This window comes from Gigantopelta aegis, chromosome 10 (genome assembly GCF_016097555.1).
Source record: "Gigantopelta aegis isolate Gae_Host chromosome 10, Gae_host_genome, whole genome shotgun sequence".
In the NCBI taxonomy this organism is placed as follows: Eukaryota; Metazoa; Mollusca; class Gastropoda; order Neomphalida; family Peltospiridae; genus Gigantopelta; species Gigantopelta aegis.
The window spans coordinates 73292610-73300951 of record NC_054708.1 but is presented as its reverse complement, the minus strand read 5'-3'; positions in this window follow the sequence as shown (position 1 = coordinate 73300951).

Sequence of the window (8342 nt, the reverse complement as noted above, 5' to 3'; positions counted from 1 at the left end):
TAGTGCACTTCAAGTTTTATAAATGTTTATCTTCAGTTGTAAAAACAAGTTTCATAAATTAACACTAAAGACGTAAATATATGTAATACGAATTAAAACAGTTCAAGCATAATTGCATGTTTACGTTCAGTTTAATTAATTGAGTAAATTAAGATAAATTAAGATAAATTTTGGTTAATAAAATATAATTAACATAATTAGCAGGTCTTATACAAACGTCCATTATTCTTTTCAGTATTCAACCCGATATATTCACCATTGATATACTATCCACTGATATCCATTATTATTGTCTTTTATAGAAATAAATGTTTTTATATTTTATTGATATTATTTTAATGATTTATAATTAATAATATTTTAATGTTAATAAATTATTATAACCTACATTTGTAATACTTTTGGAAAAAAAAGACATAGCAATAAAATAATCAAAGGTTTTTATTAATGAAATTAAAACGTAGTCTGCCGCTAGTGGAAATAACACTTTTTTCATTTCTGTTATGGATTGTATTTATTTTAAATTATTATTTACTTGAGAACTCACTGGCGTAGGCAGGATATTATATTGGGGGCGGGGTGGGGTGTCCTAAACCCACACTATGTGTGACTGATTTTATAAAATGAAATACAGTTTTTTTTTACTTTGATGGGGGGGGGGGGGGGGGGGCATATTTAATGATGGTTTTAGGTGATATTGTTTGTTTAACACAACATCAATAGATTAACTGTAAGAGATTGTTTTGCATATTGTTTAGTTTTTTAACAATCAAAATAGATAAACGGCTAGTTAACATAGATGTTTTGTGTGCGAGTAGGGTGTGATCTAACTCAGTCTCGGATTGTTTTTCCCCGTCCAAACTAATGCCCCACGGCTGGTATATCAAAAGCCGTGGTATGTATGTATGCTTGCCTGTCTGTCGGAAAGTGCACATAAAAGATCCCTTGCTGCTAATATAGCGGGTTTCCTCTAAGACTACAAGTAAAACATATTAAATAAAAACAATTAATAAGAAAGTAAAATAAATAAATAAATAAATAAATAAATAAACTATAAAGAAAAATAAATAAATAAATATAAAAACAAACAACAACCAAATAAATAAATAAATAAACAAAATAAAAAATAAAAACAAGTAAACAAATCCAAAACAATACGTCGTATATTCTAATATATACCGAATGTTGCAACTATGACAAAACTACTTTAATTTCCGTGTACTTATTTTGAAATAAATATTCCGCATACACACACACTCCACCCCCACAAAAAACAACGACCCCCCCCCCCCACCCCACCCCAAAAAAACAACAACAAAAAAAACCCAACAAAAAACGAAGGATGCATAACATTGTATTAACAATAGGTAATATATTACGTCAGCCTACTGAACTTAATCATGTCTAATATATTTGGCTAATCCCGTGAATGTTGCCAGTACGAACAGATGTGTCGTGTAGGGTATCGGTGACACAGAGTCATAAAGCATAATACATCCGCGTGCTTTCTCAGGCCCTGGCAGTGTTGGTCGTCGCCACAGTTTATCACGTAAATCGTATGCTAAATTGAGCGAATATGTAGACGAATTCCAAACAAAGTTATCGCGTAACTTAAACGTGAGAAGCAAATTTATCATTAGGTTGGTTTTAGAAGTCATTTTGGTTTCTATTATTAGATTTAAGATGGACTATCTTTATTAAAGTTGTAATTTATTTGGTTGTATTTTTTAAATTTAAAAGGGAGTATTTGAAAATGGAATGAAGGGCTTATAAAATATCCACAGTAATGATGATGATGATGATGATGATGATGTTGCTGCCGTTGCTGCTGAAGGAGTCCACCCCAAACTACTGGTGAAAAAAAGTAGAATAATTTAATTAATTTTTCTTCTTTATTTCTACCGTTGTTTGTAATTCTATTTTTAAATAATAACATTGTTTACACATTAGGTGGTTATATATGCAGGTAACATATATAGCAACCTGAAAAACTATAATTATGTGTGTGTGTGTGTATATATATCTACACACACACACACACACACACACACACACACACACACACATAATTTTACATATACATTAATATACATACATACATACATACATACATTGTGGATTTGTAAAACAGTTTTGAGGTAAAGTTAGTATGCCTAAATATAAAATTATTCTTGAAAAAAGGACGAGAAGAGAAACGAAACAAAAATAAACCTACAAGCCTAACTCTACCAAATTTCACAAACTTTAGATCTCTTGTAAATAAGTAAAAAGGGGGCATTTATGTTCAGCTTGTTTTGAAGGCGGAATACTTTGTTTGTTCAGTATTGTTAACGCCAAGATTATTGGGAATGTATAATCTCGTCTGAACGGGGGGAAGTTAGGGTTTCACAATATTTTGAGAACGCTTCGGCTCTGAGGAGCCGGTGTTGTGACACACGATAAGCTCCGTTCAGAGGTGTGGGAATTATCGCCAAAATACACTGTACGCCCGGGCTCCAGTCGCTGGTGTAAGGTGTGCACGTTCGTCTTGTCGACCTAATCACAAAGTCAGGAGTGGCATAGGGAGAGAGGGAGAGAGACAGAGGGACAGAGACAGACATAGACAGAGAGGGGAGGGAGGGAGAGAAAGGGGAAGCGTGAGAGAGATGGAGGAAGGAGTGTGAGACAGAATGGGTGAGAGGGAGAGAATGATAAAAAGGGGAAGCGTGAGAGGGGGCGAGCCAGTGACAGGAGGAGCGAGATGGAGAGATAGATAAAGAGGGAGACAGAGAGAGAGAGAGAGAGAGAGAGAGAGAGAGAGAGAGAGGGGGGGGGGGGGGACAACAACACGTCTGAGCGATAAAATCAGATGCACTGACATAGCTGATGTTTTCGCGTGAATGTATGACAAGGCAAATGTAAAACATTGAAGAAATAAAACAGACTGCAGAATGAATGAATCCATCTGTCCCAGTTAGAAGTAGAATTTACATGGTCACCATTCTCTCGCACGGCCGCCTAACAGTTCCATTCTAGCAGATCCGTCGCTCATTAAAAGTTGTGTGATGTATTATGCCTATTAATGATCTAGGTTTCGTTACCTGTTTATTGTAAAAATTTTACAAATCCCTTGTTAAATTATTCCACTGTTGGTCATAAAATTCATATACTACCTTTTACAAAATTCCACAAACTAGTTTTCACAAAATTTCAAATAGGCTAACAAAAGAATTCCATATAAATATTTGCATCACAAACTTGTCACAATTAGATATTATAAAATTCCTCAAATTTGCTGTCACAAAATCTCACCTTTCAATTAAACTTTGCTATTATAAATTGATTTGATCCAACCATTGTCCATCGAATCCTTTCCAACATCACCAACAACGTGTGCCTTAGCCAGATTCGAACTTACTGTGATCTGATTCTCATTGCATTGAAAAGTTCAAATATGAACGTATCAGCTATGCATACAAAGTGAATATACAATTAACCGATATGTTCAATATCGTACAATCCAATGCTAAATTAAATTACTTATTGTAGATCTGAATACAAAACCATTTGCAATAAACCGGATTAATATTGCGACGTGTTTTTTGTGTGTTTTTTCTCTCGCGAAAACGCACCTTAGCGCATGTTCGCAACGTTTAAATTTTGCGAGTGACCGTCGTCATCTGTTAAAAAACAAAAACCCAACTAAATTGCCAATATTGCCTCTATCGGTCTGGAAAAACACACTTCACGGTCGGAAAATCGGTGTTTCCTGTTTCCAGTATATTATCTGTTACATAATATATTACAAGTACAGCCTGAGGTGCTCGAGTCGAAGGATCGAACCCCTTCGGTGGACCCATTTATTGACTGTGTTTTCTCCCGGTCCAGCCACTCCCACACGACTGGTATATCAAAGGCCGTAGTACGTGATGGGAATGGACATATAAAAGATCCCTTGATGCTAATTGAAAATGTAGAGGGTTTTCTCAAAGTCAATGTGTCAGAATTATCAAATAAATATTTGACATCCAATAGCCGATGATTAATGAATCAGTGCTCTAGTGGTGTCGTTAAACAAAACAAACTTGAATATGAGATATTGCAGAACATCTAACCACTTAACATTGTGGTTATTTTATTGGAGTGATGCATCTGTTTGTCTCTGCTTCTGTCTCTGTGTCTCTCACACTATTATGATGAAGGTAATGATTACGACTACTAGTACTACCACAACCACCACATCTACTACAACAACAACAACTACTACTATTTCTACTACTACTGCTACTACTACTACTACAACCGCTACCACCACCTCTACTACTGCTGCTACTGCTATTACCACTACTACAATAACTACTACTACCACACCACCACCACCACCACCAACTACATCTACTACTACGTCTACTCCTACTACTATTACTACTGCTGGGGCTGTTACTGCTACTGCTGCTACTACTACTACTACTGGTTCGATAAATTACGTATGATTTGAAATGCACGCAGCACGTACTCAACACACGATATTCTACTTTGCTAAAGACTTTAGAATTAAAAGCAACATTCAACCGCCAAACTACTTCAATCCACATGTTCCGCCCGTAACTTTATTCACGAAACACTAACGCATTTGTTTTCAGCCAAACTATTTACCGCGAAGATTATCGTTTGATGCCAAAACCGTCAAATAGGAAATGCCAGCGTTTACTTTTTTGCCATTCGCTGCACGTGCATCGGAATACCTACCATATGTTGGAATACTGGATCGCCTACGTAGTGTACGGAAATCCGTCCCTGGCAGTGAGGAACATGTTGTCGAGAGCTGAAGGATCTGTCAGGAATGGGGAGACTGTAATCAAGAAAAGGAATATTTGCTTAACGACATCCCAGCACATTGTTTAAGTAACAATTATTGTAAGGCTTCGGTGGCGTCGTGATTAAGCCATCGGACATAAGGCTGGTAGGTACAGGCTTCGCAGCCCGGTACCGGCTCAAACCCAGAGCGAGTTTTAACAGACTTTCCGACAGTCAGGAGAGCACATACCAAGGCTTTTAATATACCTGTCGTTGGACAATGATTTGTGCAAGAAGATCAAAATCGATATGTTGAGTCCACATATCATAATTGGTTTCATTAGCAGGTCCGTTTGAACTGGCAACCCCCCCCCCCCCCCCACCCCCCTCATGCCGAAAACCTTTACGTTTTTCTTTTACTATATAAAACCCCCAATATGTGCTTATGTGCCTCCCCTAAACAGACACACAGGCTTGCGTGTGTCTTCCCAATCCCCGTCCCACGTCACATTAATGTTCCTACGGTCTGATTAGATATCCTTTTTGTCATGAATTTTGAAATACATGATGGAACATGGTTGGAACGGGTAAATAACCAATGCGTTTATTTAGTTGGATCGAACGTGCAACCACTTGCACCGAAGGCGGAATACTTTACCACGGATTAAAATAGTGCTGTCTTATAGTAAACAATCTGCCAGAATGGGAGAGATAGTAATCGAGGAAAACGTTTTACAAATGATAATGTTTCTGGAACTCAGTGTTCACTTTCCGGTTCTAATTCGGCACTGACACGTGTGACAAACGACTGAAACGAGAGATTGCGAGATCCAAAATGGCAGCCGCCATGAAATACAGATGCGTGATGACATCTGCAAAAAATTATCGAAAATCTGGCAGCGCTTTCCCAAAACAGTTTACAAGACAGCGCGATATTTTGCATGCTGCAAATTCCTAGTTAATATCCGCTTTCGCTTCTAAATGGAAAAGTTCTCAGCGGCCACTTGCAAAAACAAAATGTGTCTTTTTCGTGACTTCAAATAGCTTACGGAATTAAATACAAAGACTGGGTTTATGGCTAAGCTTCCCCACCACTTTGATATCACTGTGTTTTTGACTGCGTGTGTTTATTTTCAAATACTATAACCTGGACAGGTAGATGAAAACCAATTCGTGAGGATTACTGAAGACTGTAACTGGCAGAATGTGTTTCACATACAGCAATCATTATAAAGGGAAGACACGTTGCCACAGTCAAGGCTAAATTTAATTTTAAGATGCTTACTCAAAATAAGTTTTAAAAAAACCCAACAAAACAAACAAACAAAAAACACAAACACCAAAAACCCTCGCTCTTCCTCACGATATTGGCTAACGACCGTCCTTAGTAAGGGTTCATGATAGTTGGTTTCAAATACCCTTTAGCAATGTGAGAGGTTACCATCGAACACAGAAATATTGCAGCAAAACCCGATGAGGAATGGCAGATATTGTGGGAAGAATGATCGCAAGAAATGTCGCGTTTGTTGAGACAAGGACTGGGATGAGGATGTGGACAGAAATAGAATTCGAAATATATGATATATAAACATGATGTATGAGAGAAAAACTAAATTTTCAGACTTAGTGATCTGTTTTAGCTCATTTTAGTACCCTTTGGTATTCAAAGTTCTAGTTTCCTAGTTGATGAAACTATGTAAATTTCTGATTAATGAAATAAAATAAAGTTTGTTGTGTTTAACGACTCGGCTATTGGCTGTCAAACATTTGGTAATTCTGTCTCGTAGTCATCAGAGGAAACCCGCTACATGTTTTCTAATGCAGAAAGGGATCTTTTATATGCACTTTTCCACAGACAGGAAAGCACATACCACAACCTTTGTCCAGTTGTGGTGCACTAATTTAAACAAGAAAACCCCCAATCAGCTGAATGGATCCACCGAGGTGGTTCGATCCTGCGACGCAAGCACCTCAAGCAAGCATTCAACCGACTGAGCTAAATCCCGCCCCATTTCCGATTAATGCTACTGACGTAAAACATAATATTATTTGTACATTTATTATCCCCCGTGTGTGAACACTTTAGTCTGTCTAGGTTATGCTTATTAACTATGGGTTTTTTGGTATTTATTTACTGACAGACACGCACACACGCACACACACACACACACACACACACATATATATATATATATATATATATATATATATAATTAAACGTATAAGCAAACCCTTGCAATATCTGTTAAATCTCTATGGTGGGACCAAACAATTAGTTTGAGAGATCGGTGTTTTTGAGTTTTCGAAGTCTGAGTTTTCAAAGTCTCATTACTATTTTGTATAGCAAGTTCGCCGGGACCGTCGCTTTAGTTTTAGATATAGAAGTTTTCAAGAGATCTAAGTATGAGCTATCGGAGTTTAATAAATTGATATTTTGCACATAAATAGGTCATCATATTGTCTTTTGATGTTGAGAGTTTCATTTTGATTAACGGATTACTTTTAAAATAGTGAGCGAATTAAAACGTAATGCCCCCAAAAAATGCTATGCCAATAAGAACCTACTCATCATCTACCGTGCGTAGACCTACCACAAAATATGACAGATTGTCGCGCCATTTTGTTTGTACACCTCCCATAATTTTGTCCAGAATAAAAAAACCCATACACATCTTTAATCCTTAGAATGTTATTCTTGGCCCCAACGCGTTGAAATTTCCTTTTAATTTATGTGCTCCGACTGCAACCATATGGACTGCTCAAAATGAGACGTACACTCAAATGATGATTGGGGGTGGGGGGTGGGGGGTGTGGAGAGGGGGAAGGAGGGCAAAAATAACACTGTAAGAAACAAAGAAGTATATTTATCCTGCAACAAAAGACTATGGGCTGTAAAAAATATATATATACTGACCAATCCAGCATCGTTATAGTACGTATAATAGATGACGAGTACGTTTGATTCGTATAGACGTTTTTGACGTCACGTTTTCTATGATTTTAAAGGGACATTCCTGAGTTTGCTGCATTGTAAGATGTTTCCGACTAATACAATATTTCTACGATTAAACTTACTTATTAAATATATTTTCTTGTTTAGAATATCAGTGTCTGTATATTTAATGTGTTTCTGGTCGTCTTAATATGGGCAAGAAGCCCAAACTGGATTTTGTCTTCAAATAATTTCGTACGTACGAAAAAAATATGTTTTAGCAAATAAAATGAAAATTAACCTAATACAAATATTAGAACGATCAGAAACACGTTTAATAAACAGTCACTAATATTCTAAACAAGAAAATATATTTAATATATAAGTTTAATCGTAGGAACATTTTAATAGTCGACAACATCTTTATAAATTGCAACAAACTCAGGAATGTCCCTTTAAAAGTACGGTAAGCCATATATCAAAGTGAAACGTTTACCGTTAATCCACAAAACGACAAACTAGTTTTCTGCTAAATATCACTGTTCTGCGTTGCATGCTTTTTTCCCCATTATTCAACGTCAAATATTTTTATTGAATGAATGAATGAATTCATTCATTCATTCATTAATGAGCG